General features: G+C 35.6%; 1 protein-coding gene across 2 annotated transcripts in view; it reads right to left on the bottom strand.

The window, feature by feature from the left end:
* Positions 1-16,075, bottom strand: part of Ccdc171 (coiled-coil domain containing 171) — a 357,480-nt gene that overhangs the window by 211,561 nt on the left and 129,844 nt on the right. The window lies entirely within an intron of this gene.

Below are 16,075 nucleotides of genomic sequence, written 5' to 3'. Positions count from 1 at the left end.
GGAAAACTGAATAAATGTACCTTGTGTTTCTGATCAGTCAAGCCTTTTATAACATACTATTTTGCTTAAATAACAATTTTTGAACCCAAGAGTATATACTCTTCTATTATGCTTGGAAATATTCTTCAATCCTTAAAATTCTCAAGTTACAAGTTGAAATAAACAATAAAAATGTCATTATCTACATGGCCCACATCATGTTTCAATTAAAACCATTGTAAAAATATGAGTATTTCCATATTACACCCTCAAAGTACTTTAATTTAGCTGGTCTCTAAGTTAAATTAGTTGAGCTAATTAAGTTCATGTGGTCAAATACGATTCTAAATATTAACTCAAATTAATCAAAAGCTGAGTTTCAAAAACCACTTTAAATTGATTTTTTATTTTATTACTATTTAAATGTCAAAAAAAGTATCACAATTTAGTTTGAAGCCACTGATATTAAAAATATTTTCATTTCCTGTTATAATTTTCCTCATTTTATAATCTAAATATTTCAATACATAACTTTAAAAAGAAGAATTCATAATATGTTTTAGGATTCATTCATTCAACTAATTTACTGAATTCTTACTGTTTACTAATCTTGGGCATTAGGCATACAGAGGTGAGCAAAGTCAGTGTAGTTTCTGTCTATATACAATTTACAATTTAATAAGAGGGAGAGATAGTAAATCACTTCATAAGATCATTCCTCTTTTTTTAAGCATTAAAAGACTGGAACTGGTAAAAGATAAGAGAAGGCAGTAATGAAGGAAAGAAAACAGGAAAGGGGAAAAAATGCTCAGTTAACAACAGACTACTTGATTCATCTTATAGTACTGGTAATATTTAGTGTTTTAATCTCAGGGAAAGGACCAATAAATTTATGACATTTATCGAAGTATATTTAAATACTATCTTATGTATGGATACATATTAGATATTCTTAAACAGAAGAATAATATTTAATTTAAAAACTAAAAGTAATATGAAAACATTTATTCCAGCTATGAAAAAAATATGCAGTTTGAGCCATGATAATGGCTATGACTATGAATTGGAAAGACAACTCACTAAAAATTTCATTAGAGGTCTTACCAAATAAAATTTTTTTAAATTATTCTCTTGCATAAGATACGTAATATAAAATTCTTTTCTTTTGCCACTACACAAAGCGGCCCATGAATAAATTATTCAAGGACACTTAGGAAATCTGTTAGTTTTTACAATAAAGAAGAAAACTTCCTCCCAGAAATTCAGAAGAATGCAATCACCTTCAGTGTTCAGGAGTAAAGGGACAAAGTGCCCTGTCCTTACTGACCTATGCACATTTTTATAGTCTACATAAAATATTCTTCCCTAAAAATATCTATAAATAACGTTTAGTTGAGGTAAAAAGTATGCTTTATGTCCCACCAATATCTATAATAAAAAAAAAAAGTACTTACTGGTCCCTTCGCATGGCAAAATGCTTACAAATAAAATAAATGTCTATAAATAAAAGAAACTTATTGACTGATTTGGTTTAACCTAATAAAATTATAATCTCTACACTATGGCCCAAAACACATTGGACTATTAAAACTATTCTATTGGAGGGAGGTTTAAAAACTCATACACAAAGAGCACTAAAAAATGATTTAAACAGTGGCCATCACTGGCTTTTCAAAGGTCAAATACCAAGTGAAGGATAGATATATCAGGAGCACTTAATATTTCAATAACAGCAACTCCAAATATTTTGTTTTTCTCTTTCCCTCTCCCTACGCACTGTCTCTGAACACAGGTGCCTGCTTATACTTTCACAAAATCACTCCCTACTTCAACTTCAATTTCTCTTCCTCATTTGTAAGTAGGTTTCAACTCTGGCTAAACTTTGGCAAATCTTTCCTTAAATTAGGAGCCGAAAAGAAGGGACAGGGAAGAAAAGGTTCCAAAACCCTCTATTTAAATGTTTCCTTTTAGACAATCTCAAAAAGTAAACATTTTTACACGACTCATATAAACAACTGGTTTTTCTTTCTAATTTTTTATTGGTACATAAGAATTATACATAATAGTGGGATGCTTTGTACATATTCATACATTCACATGATATAACTCAAGCTGCTATGATTACCTCACTAAACTATAGTTTCACAGTAAAAGCAGTAAGTAGGAACAAATAAGATAAACCTATCTCATCTACCTTTTCATTCTCTTATCTGTCTCCTGCAAGACTCCCAAAGGGGAGAATTAAGAAATAACAGAATTTAAGACAAAGACTGAGCTTCTTTTAAAAGATAACTGAAGAGAACATGGAGGAGGGGGTTCCTGTTCTTTGATGCCGATTTTTGATTGTGTAGTAGAAAATAGAAAACATTATTCAAATGGATTTTATTTTCACCCAATAAAAAATAAACATTCACTACATAATGCATTGATTAAAAAATTCCTTCTTATTCTAAAAGCACTAAAACATAAACATACTTTTGCTGGCAGTTATACTTTTTAAGCTCAGTCTACATTCTGCATATTAACTCATCTTAATCACTGAGGTCTTAAACATCTTCATTATCTTGCAAATACTGGTGCTCATTCTGCGGTATTTAAGGAAAATGGCTCATAACTTTGCTAACATATGGAAAGTATTTATTATGTAAGTTCTACTCATCTATTCTCTATATCCCTTGGAGACTCCAGAAAACATTTCCTTTATCAAGCCTTGAGAAACATGCTGGCGAAGGGAGCCAAACCCTTCCCGGATACTGTGTGGCTTGATAAACTCTGTATGGCTTTTAAGACAAGAATAAATTGGTCATGGTGGTGCATGCCTACAATCCCAGGGACTCAGGAGGCTGAGGCATGAGGATCACAAGTTCAAGGCCAGCTTCAGCAACTTAGCAAAGCCCTAAGCAACTTAGCAAGACCCTGTCTCAAAAAATAATAAGGACTGGGCACTGTGGCACATGCCCGTAATCCTAGCAGCTCAGGAGGCTGAGGAAGGAGGACTACGAGTTCAAAGCCAGCCTCAGCAAAAGTGAGGTGTTAAGCAACTCAGTGAGACCCTGTCTCTAAATAAAATACAAAATAGGGCTGGGGATGTGGCTCAGTGATTGAGTGCCCCAAGTTCAATCCCTGGTACTTAAATAAATAAATAAATAAATAAATATTGCTACAGGTGTGGCTCAGTGAGTGATTAAGCACCATGTTCATTCCCTAATCATACAAAAAAAGCCAAGAATAACAGTAGGAAATGATGAAATCAAATGAGTTCCCTGAATTCAATAGGAGTGATTGAATCTTGGAGGACAGAGCTCAAGTGGTAACTATTAATCTTCAGATACAAGTATCCATAATGGATATTGGAGTCAAAGCAATAAACAAAAAGACTTGACCCATATCACTAGAATCAGCTATTTAACTGATGATCATAATGTCATCTTATCATAGTTAGCTGATCATCATATTCCTTGAACTAATGTTTACTTAAGTCTTATTTTATTTGTATAAGTAGAAACTCTCTAGATCTGATTACCAAAAGTTGGACAAAAACAGAGTACTGGCCCTCTACCACTTCTCAGATTTGAGCTAGTTCACAGGCCCAGATCCCCTTGAATAAAGAAGATAGGTACCTTTAGGAACTCTGACATACTGTTAAAAAATGTAAATCATCCTCCTAGTCTTCTTCAAGGAAACAAGCAACCATTTGCTAGGGTGACAATATGCAAGGGGGAACTAACTATACTTCCCAGGGGCACCTCATCTCACGAATACAAGAATGTGTCTAGAACACTAATTCAGGAAGATCTAAGATGCTATTGTGGTTCAAAAGTCAGGGAGGTCAACTTAACTCAATTTTGGATAAGGTCTCTTTCCAGGAAGTCGAGTAGGTCCCTGAACCCACCTCATAGTTATTTCCCCAGTTTGAAAGGCATCATTAGAAAACACAAAAGCAGAAACTTGCACAATGCCCATTTTGAACACTGGTATGAGGAATATTATAAAGGAAAACTAAGTTTAAAAAATCAAGTGGAGCCAGGCATGGTGGCACATGCCTGTAATCCCAGAAGCTTGGCAAGCTGAGGTAGAAGGATTGCAAATTCAAAGCCAGCCTCAGCAATTTAGTGAGAGCCTTTCTCAAAATTAAAAAAATAAAATAAAAATTTGATAGGACTTCAAGATGGTGGAATAGTGGTCACTTTCCTGGCTGCTCCATGGCATGAAAACAAGAAATCGGACAGGCAGCCTTTCAGCAAGGTGAGTGAACAAAGAAAAATAAAGGGGGACTTTGCTAGAATTTAAACTGGACACTTTTAAAGCAGATAAGGAACTAGATAAGGAGGTTGGATATAATAATATAAGGAAGAAATCACCAGCACCACTGTCTCTAGTGCATTCACAGGCACCAACCAGAGCATACCCTCCACAAGCAAAGTGGAGGAACAAAGGAATTAAGGGAACCCACATTTTTGGGAAGCCTGAGGAGTATCTGGGTACAAAGACTTTACCAACCAAAGACACTGCCCAACTAAACTGAAAGGCGTACTACACAATATCCTTGCACAGAAATTGGCTCCTCCACCACATGAATGGAACCCAGGGGAGATCCCCGGGGTACAGTCTTCCAGCCTGGACCAGTAATTGCTGGACCCTGGAGGTGTGCTGATTTAAAAATCTCTAGACCAATTCGAATTCAGGAAAGAGCCTGGAGCCCACCTAAGCCTAAACCCCACCTCCAAGAATTCCACCTATGGGATTAACTCTTTCACTCCAACAAGCTGGAGGGTAGAGCATCACACTCCAGATAACCCCACCAACTCCACTGAGAAGATAAGCTAAGAATCTTTTCAAGTCCAGCAGAAACACTACTTCAATTTTTCACTGAGATATTTTCTCTCTCTCTCTGTCTCTAAATATTTTTAATTCAGTCAAAAGATAAAATATAGACATATGTGAGATACAGTAAAATCCATGGGCTTTGGAATCAGACAGCTGGAGGTCAAGCCCTAACACAGCTACTTATCAGCTATATCATCTTCAACAAGTTATTTAAGTGGACTACTATGGCTTGATGTCTGTTTTCTCCAAAATTCATGTTGAAATTTAATTGCCTTATGACAGTATTACAGTTCCTCTGAGAAATGATTAGGCCATGAGGTCTTCACCCTCATAGGCTGTTACAAAAGGAAGAGTTTAGCTTCCTTTTGCCCTTTCTTGCCTGTGTGCCTTCCATTAGGTGATGATGCAGCAAGAAGGCTCTCACCAGATGCTACTATCTTTTTTTTTTAATTATTTTTTTTAAATATTTATTTTTCAGTTTTTCAGCGGACACAACATCTTTGTATGTGGTGCTAAGGATCGAACCCGGGCAGCACGCATGCCAGGCGAGCGCGCTACCGCTTGAGCCACATCCCTAGCCCAAGATGCTACTATCTTTGATATTGAAATTACCAGGCTCCACAACTGTGAGGCAACAAATTTCTGTTACTTATAAATTACCCAGTCTCGAGTATTCTGTTATAGTAACACAAAACACATTAAGATATGGTCTAAGCCTCCTTTTTCTCTTCTGTAAAATGGTAATAATAATAAATTCTACTTCATAGGGTTGTTTTAAAGACTACATTAACAAGCCAATGCATATAAAATGCTTAACATAGCATTTGGTGCAAAATAGCATGCCAGCAATGTCAATTATCATTATTATAACACTGATTAGTTAATAAACATTTAACTAATGGCTTAAAATAAACAGAAAAGATAGTTAACCAAAATACACAATCTGAAGTGGGAAGAGCTAATCTATCTGTGTAGTTCAAGTATTCCACACACCTATTCTGCATGAATGTATGTTTAGCTTCAATTATTTAGTATTACCTAATGAATACTCCTACTTTACTTTTTTCTTTCTTTACTCATCCATTTAATGGTTACAGCTAATGAAAAAAGCTACAGAATATACTAAGTCCACTTTATTCTCCTGACTTATGTTAGGGGAGACATTCATCCTCACTTGGGATGTGCCTTTTTATGTGGCAAAAATTCCATTACCCTAACACTTTCAGCCCATTTAAGCCTAAACCCCACTTCAAGAATTCCACCTTTGGAATTAACTCTTTCACTCCAGCAGGCTGGAGAGTGGAGCATCACACTCCAGACAACCCTACCAACACCAATGAGAAGATGAGCTGAGAATCTTTTAAACTCCAACAGAACAATACTTCAACTTTTCACTGAGATATCTCTCTCTCCATTTTTTTTTTTTTAGTTTTCTTTTTCTTTTCTCCATTTAAATGGTGATCTTAATGGTTCATAAACATTTACCCATACACATATTTGTTTGGGGATTTTTCCTCATTTTTAATATTTTTGAAGCCAGTGATTGAAATCAAGCAAAACTGTCAAAATTGAAGGAATCGACAATCTAGATTAAAAATTCAATTGAAAGCATTAACAAACAGACTAGATCACTTAGTCACTCAGTCATTGAAGACAAAATATATAATCTTGAAAACAAAGTTGAACATTGTTAAAACATGTTAAGAAACTATGAACAGAATTTCCAATAAATATGGGATACATGAAAAGGTCAAATTTAAGATTTATTGAGATAAAGAAAGGCACAGAGATACAAATCAATAGAATGCACAATCTTTTCAATGAAATGATATCAAGAAATTTCCCAAACCTGAAAAATGATACAGAAAATCAAGGACAAGAGACTTCAGAACCCCAAATATACAAAATTACAACAGACCCAGACTAAGGCATATTAATATGAAAATGCCCAACATACAGAATAGACAGAATTTTAAAGGCTGTCAGAGAAAAAGGACACATTAATTATAGAGGGAAACCAATTCAAATCTCAGCTGATTTCTCATCCCAGCCCTTCAAAGCTAGGAGGTCATAGAATAACATATGCCAAGCTCTGCAAGAAAATGGATGCCAGCAAATAATACTATATCCAGAAAAATGAGGACTCGGATTTGATGATGAAATAAAAACCTTTCATGATAAACAAAAGGAAAAAGAATTCACAACTAGAAAGCCTGTACTATAGAACATTCTCAGCAAAATATTTCATGAAGATATAAAAAAATAAAAGTGAAAACCAGCAAACAGAGGAACTGCACTAGAAAAATAGTCAAGCTAAGGAGAAAATAATTCAAATTAAAAATGAGAAATAAATCAAAATGACAGGGAATAAAAAATCATATCTCAACAATAACATTGAATGTAAATAACAAACAACATAGACTAGCAGACTAGATTAAGTAACAAGACCAAACAATATACTGTCCCCAAGAGACTTACCTCATAGGCAAGGATGTCCATAGATAAAGATAAAACAATGTGAAAAAACATATCATTCACATGGATCTCATAAACAAGCAGTGGTTTCTATCCTCATATCAGATAAAATAGACTTTGAACCAAAGTTAGTCTTAAGAGTCAAAGAAGACATTTCATACTGCTAAAGGGAATTATAAATCAACAAGACATAATAATCATAAGTATTTATGCCACACACAATGGAGTATCTACATGCATCAAACAAACCTTCTCAATTTCAAGAATCAAAAAGATCACAGCACAATAATACTATTGAGGTGATTTTAATACACCTCTCTCACCACTCAATAGATCCTCCAAACAAAAACTAAAGAACAAAGCTATAGAACAATATAATTAATAATTTAGACTTAACAGATACATATAGAATATTTTATCCATCAAGGACTGAATAAACTGTCTTCTCATTAGTACATGGATCCTTCTCTAAAATAAACCATATCTTACGCCACAAAGCAACTCTATGCAAACACAAAAAAAAAATAGAGATAATGCCTTGCATTCTACCAGATCATAATGAAATGTAATTAAAAACCAATGATAAAATAAAAAATAGAAGCTACTCTAACACCAGGAGACTAAATAAGATGCTATTGAAATACAAATGGATAGCAGAAGAAATCAAGGATAAGATTTTAAAAAATACTTAGAGGTAACTGATAATAACAATACAACATATCAAAATCTCTAGGACACTATGAAGGCAGTACTAAGAGGAAAGTTCATCACATTGAGCTCATTTCATTAAAAGAACAGGAAATCAACAAATAAATAACCTGTCTTAGCCAGATTTTGCAACTCTGATTAAAGTACCTGACCAGAACAACTGTAGAGGATAAAAAGTTTATTTGAGGGCTTACAATTTCAGAGTTCTCAGTCCATTCAGCTAGCTCCATTCCCCAGGGCTCCAGGTGAAGCTGAACATCATGGTGAAAGAGGGTGGCAGAGGGAAGTAGCTCACATGATCATTAGGAAGAAGAGAAAGAGTCTCCACTTGCCAGATACAAATATATATATACCCCAAAGCCATGCCCACGATATCCTACCTTCTCCGGCCATACCCAACATGCCTTCAGTTACCACTCAATTAACCCCATCAGGTAATTAACTCACTGATTGGGTTAAGGCTTTCATAACCCAATTGTTTCTCCTCTAAACTTTCTTGCATTGTCTCACATGTGAGCTTTTGGGGGGGGCACCTCACATCCAAACCATAATACTAACATTACACCTAAAAGCCCTAAAAAAAGAAGAACAAATCATCACCAAAAGCAAAAGACAAGAAATAATCAAAATCAGTTAAATTGAAACATAGAAAACAATCCAAAAAAATCAACAAAAAGTTGGTTTTGAAAAATAAATAAAATTAATAAACCCTTAGCCAACCTAATAAAGAGAAAGAGAGGGCCAGGAATATAGCTCAGTTGGTAGAGTGCTTGTCGTGCATGCACAAGGCCCTGGGTTTGATCCCCAGCACCACAAAAAAAAAAAAGAGAGAGAGAGAAAGAGAGAAAGAGAGAGAGAGAGAGAGAGAAAACTCAAATTATTACAATTCATGATGAAAAAGGAAGTATCACCATAAACACTACAGAAACTATTTTGAAAATTTATTCTCTACTAAAATAGAAAATCTTGAAGACAGGGAAAATTTCTAGAGACTTATGACAGACCCAAATTGAATCAGGAGGACATACACAATTTAAACAGATCAATTCCAAGTAATGAAATTGAAGACACCATCAAAAGCCTCACAACAAAGGAAAGCTCAGGACCAGATAGATTCTCAGCCAAGTTCTACAATACCTTCAAAGAAGAACTAAACACCAATCCTGTTCCAAATATTCCATGAAACAGAAAAGGACAGAACCATTCCAAACTCAGTCTATGAAAATAGTATCACCTCAATACCAAAACCAGACAAAGACACATGAAAGAAAGAAATTTTAGACCAATATCCCTGATGAACACAGATGCAAAAGTTCTCAATAAAATTCTGGCAAATTTCATACAAAAACATATTTAAAAGACAGTGTACCATGATCAAGTGGAATTCATTCCAGGGATGCAAGGTTGGTCCAGCATGTGGAAAATCAACAAAGGTAATACATCACATCAATAGACTTAAAGACAAGATTCACAGGATTATCTCAATAGAAGCATAAAAGGCATTTGACAAACCTTAAATCATACTACAGAGCTACAATAACAAAAACAGCATGGTATTTGCACCAGAGCAGGCATGAAGACCAATGGAACAAAACAGAAGACACAAAGATAAACCCACATAAATACAATTATCTATACTAAACAAAGGGGCCATAAACATACATTGGAGAAAAGACAGCCTCTTCAATAAATGGTGCTGGGAAAAATGGAAATCCATATGTAGTAAAATGAAATAGAACCCCTATCTCTCACTCTGCACAAAACTCATCTCAAAGTGGATCAATGACATAGGCATTAGACCAGAGACCCTGTACCTGCTAGAAGAAAAAGTAGGCCCAACTCTCCACTATGTCAGCTTAGGAACCAACTTCCTAAATAAGACTCCTAAAGCACAAGAAGTAAAATCAAGAATTAATAAATGGGATGGCATCAAACTAAAAAGCTTCTTCACAGCAAAGGAAATGATCAAGAATGTGAATAGAGAGCCTACAGAATGGAAGAACATCTTTACCACCTGAATCTTAGAGCAGTAATCTCCAGGAAATAAAAAGAACTCAAAAAATTTAACACTCCCACCCAAAAAAAAAACCTAATCAGTATATGAGCAAAGGAACTGAACAGATAGTGCACAAAAGAAGAAATACAATTGGTCAACAAAGACATGAAAAATGTTCAACATCTCTAGCAATTAGAGAGATACAAATTACAACTACACTGAGATTTCATCTCACTCCAATCAGAATGACAATTATCAAGAATACAAGTAACAAAAAATGTTGACAAGGATGTGGAAAAAAAAGGTTCACTCATACATTACGGGTAGGACTGCAAATTGGTGCAACCACTCTGAAAAGTAGTATGGAGATTCCTCAGAAAACTAAGAATGGAACCACCATTTGACCCAGTTATCCCACTCCTCAGCATAGACTCAAGGACTTAAAATTAGCATACTATAGTGACACAGCCACATCAATGTTTATAGCAGCACAATTCACAAGAGCCAGGCTATGGAATCTAGATGTTCTTCAACAGATGAATGGATAATAAAATGAGATATTATATATATATATATATATATGTATATGTATACATATATATATATACATACACACACACACACAATGGAATATAACTCATCCATAAAAAATGAAATTATGGTATATGCCAGTAAATGGATGGATCTGGAGACACTTATGCTAAGTAAAATAAGTCAATCCCAAAAAATCAAAGGCTGAATGTTCTCTCTGACATGCAGATGGTGACTCACAACAGGCAGGAGGAGAGAGAAGTGGAGATTCACCAGATTGAACAGTGGGAGTGGGGAGAAGGAAGGACAATGGAAACGGGAAAGACAATAGAATGAATTGGACATAATGTTCACATATGAAATGAATACATGACCAGTGTAACTCCATATGATATACAACCACAAAAATGGGAAGTTATACTCCATATGTATAATATGTCAAAATATATTCTGTTGTCATGTATAACTAAAAAAAATATTGAAAAAAATATTTAAAATAAATAAATAAAAAATTAGTATAAATAATAACTATTTTTAAAAAGGAGACCTGAGGGTTTCGGTCAGTGGTTAATCATCCACGGGTTCAATCCCTTGTACCAAATTAAAAAGGCAAGTGAGAGTTACTGTAGCTTTCACCTACCCAAATTATGTCACTTTCCTAGAGAAACTGTAAAATTTGGTGCCTGCTGTAGACTTAGAAAACCAAAAGATGGTAATCTCTACCACAAAAACATTCAACTGGCCTATTAATACACTTCAGAACATAGATTGATCTTAGGAACTGATAGTGAAATACTTTAAGCATAATCATATGTGACTCCAATTGCAGCAGCAGCAGCAAAGATGCAGTGTAATTGTTGGAGCAAATGAACCCATTTCTTAGCAATTGAAATGAAGCTATTTATTCTGTTCTTTTACTAAAGACCACCAAAAATTTCTTTCAGCTGGTAAGAACAATATATAGGCCTTTTTTGCTACCCTATCTCAGATACATATCTCAACCTTGTCCCTATCATCATCTACTCTGTAAAAATCTTGATCAACTCTCCATTCCAGGAGGTATCACATGTTGAACTCAGTTCTTCTACTAAGTTGTTGATATTTCTTTGATTGAACCTTGTGAGTATACAATTTCCCACCAGTAAACTTTTAGGATTTTGCAGTAAAGCAAACCATTCTACAAAGATAAATGTTCTCTTCTTAAAAACTGACTTTGGACTTGCTACTGGCCCTCAACAGACACTGAATTCATGGTCACTGATATACCACATGACCTGAGGTGGCCCCTCACAAAATGGTTAGTTGCTAATCCACCAAACCCATAAATTCAGCATACAAAACATCACTCTATCATCAAGTCAAAGTTGTACATACAAGATGGGGTTCAACCACACTTTGCAGGTACAATTAAGCTGCATAAGCAAGTAGCCATGGACCCTTCTCTTGCTTACTCTCTCTTAATTCATACCTGGATTCTTATAAAGTAAACCATCTGACTACTGGGGAAAAAAAAGATTTTGTTTACAGCTGATTTTATATAAAATTCTGACACCACTCCAAAATAGGCAACTACAGCAGCACATATCAAGGGTGGCTCTGAAAGAATGATGCAGAGAAAACTTTCCAGGGGGCAGAACTTAAAGTAGTGGAGTTGGCTGACATTTTGCCTGGAATAAGATAGCTAAAGGCACAAATTAACACCAGTTTATGGGTAGTGTCTAACAGTTCAGCTGAATAGTCAGAGACTAAGAAAGAACATGAATAGAAAATTAATAACAAAGTTGTTCAGTAAGAATATGTGAGCAGACCTCTCCAAATGGGTAATGTGTCCAGATAAACTTCAGTAAAGGACAATCTTAATAATACAGAGGACAAGATGAAGCATTTTAGAAACATTAGCTATGATTTGTCCAATCCTGATTAAACAAAGGAGTCATGGCAGCAATAAGGGAGATAATAAACTGGGATCAGCAACACACTCTTTCATTCACTAAGACTGACTAGATCATGACCCCTGCTGAGTGACAAATTCACCAACAGCAAAGACAAACAGTGCCCATTATCTGGCACCATTCTTTGGTGGGAATGAATGGTAGCAGGTTGATCATACTGAGTCACTTATATCATGAAACCAGCAATACTATCTTTATTTTTCTTTTTTTTCCCCACAATACAGGGAACTGAATCCAGGGACACTCTATTTTGGAGAGTGTTAATCTGAATCTCTGGCTCTCTTGTGGCTACATTTGTTCTGGGAGCTGCCTGTGCTAACGTGCAGATAAAGATGCCCCAGTTGCTAGGTGACATTGGTCTGAGAAGGCTCCATGCCAAAGTACAGAGCTGTTATCAGTCAATGCCTTGAGTTCAGCACCTTCTCCCAAGGATAGAGGACTCTAAACAAAACAAGATAACCCTAATGTCTCACCAGTCCTACATCCTTCAGATTGCCTGCTTTGCTGAAACTTTCCCACAAATAACTTTTCAATGAAACTTACATAATAAACTTGCTAAGCTAGCTCAGACTCAGTCAAGCTTCACCAAGGCTTGGCTTTCCCACCAGGCCCCAGCATTTTCTCCCTATCTGTTTCTGTTTGTCTTTTATTTATCATCCATTTTGCCCTGCATCAGGTATCTCTTAATTAATGACCATGGCTCTGAGAGAGTTAAGAGGACCATGGCACTCTATAACTGAGTCATTGAATTATATACCTTGCCCTTCAGCCTGTTTTTACTTTAAAATTAAAAAAAAAAAAAGATAGGGTCTTTCTAAGTTGCTGAGGCTATCCTCGAATTTGCAATCTTCTTGCCTCAGCCACTTGAGTCACTGGAATTACAAATGCAATGACTTATTCTAATATAGAACCTTGGATATAAATTTTCCTTCCCTGATCACAATTTTCTGATGAAATCACTACCTATGAATTTTTTAAAATAACTTATTCACCATCATGTATTCCAAATAGCAATACTTCTAATAAGGGAACTTATTCTACAGAATGGGTACATTTTCATAGAATTCACTGGTCTAACTATGTTTCCCATAACTCCGAAGAAACTGGCATAAATAATAGCATAAATAATACTGGAATAGCCTTTTGAAGATTCCTGGTACAAGCTGCATGGTAACATTTTGTGGTATGAAGATAATATCTTCCAGGTTATAGTATGTGCTTTGAGTTAGTAATCAATATGTGGTGCTGTTACTGCCATAACAAGGGTTCAAAGGTCCTGGAATCAAATGTTGGAAATAAACTCATCTCTCTATTACCCCTAATGGTCCACTAGTGAAATGTCTGTTTCCCCTACAAGAAACTATGGGCTCTGTTGGCTTCCACCATGGTTCCATGAAGATGAAAAATGAGTGAAATCCCCTATCAGTGAGATTTTCTGGGTAGATTTACAACTTGCATTTGGGAACAATGGAAAGTAATGCACAAAACTGAATTATGAAAACATGAGTACAAAAATTGAATATTTTCATATGCATGAAAATGCTTCAAAAATATCTTCATGCAGAGTGTGCTAATAAATGTCACTTTTCACACTGCAAAAGAAATTTTTAAATAAATTGCCAAAAAAATATGAAGGATGAGAGTGCTACCTAGTCATGATGAAGCATCTCATAACAGAAATCAAAGAGCAAAGAAGATTTTTCTGCATCTGAGATATTGGTCCTCATCATCAAGGGGAAATTTGTAGTAAGAATGAGTAATTCTAGAATGCAGGACATTCCACAGGGAGTCTATTAATACACTCATATGCGATAAAATGTAATGGCAATCTCACATTTGAGTATATATCCAACAAAACTGGGGTAATATTTGCACATCCATGGTTCTATTGGCACTATTTTTTTTTTTGGTACCCAGAATTGAACTCTGGGGCACTCAACTACTAAGCCACATCCCCATCCCTATTTTATACTTTATTTAGAGACAGGGTCTCACTGAGTTTTTTAGCTTCTCACTTTTGCTGAGGCTGGCTTTGAACTTGCAATCCTCTTGTCTCAGCTTCCCAAGCCACTGGGATTACAGGAAATGTACCACCATGCCTGACCCATATCAGCACTATTCACAACAGCCAAGAGTTGGAAGCAACCCAAAGGTCATCATTAGGTGAATGGATAAACAAAATATAGCAAATACAAACAATAGAATATTATTCATAATTAAAATATAAAAAATTCCTGTCACATACTACAATATGATTGAACCTTGAAGACATTATTCTAAGTAAAATAAGCCTATCACAAAAAGACAGATACTGTATGATCCCACTTACATGACACACTAAAGTTGTCAACTCTATAAAAACAAAGCAGGGAGCTGGGGAGGTGGCTCAAGTGGCAACGCGCTCGCCTGGCGTGTGCACAGCACTGGGTTCGATCCTCAGCACTACATACAAATGAAGATGTTGTGTCCGCCGAAAACTAAATAAATAAATATTAAAAAAAAAAAGCAGGAAGGGGGTGTCCAGAGTTGGGAGGAGGATGTGATGACTAATGTTATGTCAACTTGACTGGGCTATGGGGTACCCAAATATTTGGTTAAATGTTGTTTCTGGGTGTGTCTCTGCAGGCATTTCTGAATGAAATTAACACCTGAACTGGCAGACAGTAGACTGCCTTCCACAATGTGACTGAGCCTTATCTAATCTGCTGAACATCTGAATAGAATAAAGTCTGCATAAGCAAAAATTCTTTCTCTCTGCCTATCTTCAAACTGAAACATTAGTCTTCTCCTGCCTTCAGACTCAGACCAGAGCTTACACTGGCAGTTCTCCTAGTTCTTAAACCTTCAGCCTCAAACTGGAACTATACAATCTGCCCTCCTAGGTCTCCACCTTGCAAAGTGGAGATCTTGGACTTTTCAACCTCCATAATCACATAAGACAATACATTACACAGAGAGCAAGCTATTTCATGTGAATCAGAGCATAATTTTGCTATTGCCCCTATTTGGAAGTGAAATATGGTTTTAAATATATATGGATGCCAAGTCAACAAAAAGTAGACTACAATGGTACTGCATGAACCTCACTAAAGTGCAACTGTTTCACAGAATTCTCCTCTCTATATAGTTGTATGATTCGAAGTCACAGTTGGCCAAAACAAAAGTTGGGAGAAGATTTTTAAAAAGTAAAGTAGAAGCCATAACCCTCTAAAAGTTATTGTAATTACATGCAATTAAAGATAAATACAGAAATACTGATGAATTCCAGCTCATCTGCACTCAATCCTCACTAAGAGGCAAAAGTTAAGAGCCCAGTAGGTTCCAGCTATCTTCATTTGGTGAGATCTAGGTATACCTTTCTCCCCATAGCCCTGTTCATGAACGGTGACCTCAGACCAAGAAAAAAGCCTCCCATAATTTTTTTTTCAGCAGTTCTAACAACAAGACTTAATTCCTAGATTTGCTTTAGCTTTAACTCTAATCACTCCAATATTTAAATATGGCTGGTTAGCCATTTTACTCTAAATCTCCAACTTCCATTTCTAGACCTCACTTCCTCAGATCCTCTCAAAATTGTATAAGGTCTAATTCTTAATAATAAGTTTCT

The sequence above is a fragment of the Urocitellus parryii genome, chromosome 4 (genome assembly GCF_045843805.1).
Source record: "Urocitellus parryii isolate mUroPar1 chromosome 4, mUroPar1.hap1, whole genome shotgun sequence".
Classification (NCBI taxonomy): domain Eukaryota; kingdom Metazoa; phylum Chordata; class Mammalia; order Rodentia; family Sciuridae; genus Urocitellus; species Urocitellus parryii.
Note: the sequence above shows the minus strand (reverse complement) of the source record. Positions and strands in the feature narration are given on the sequence as shown.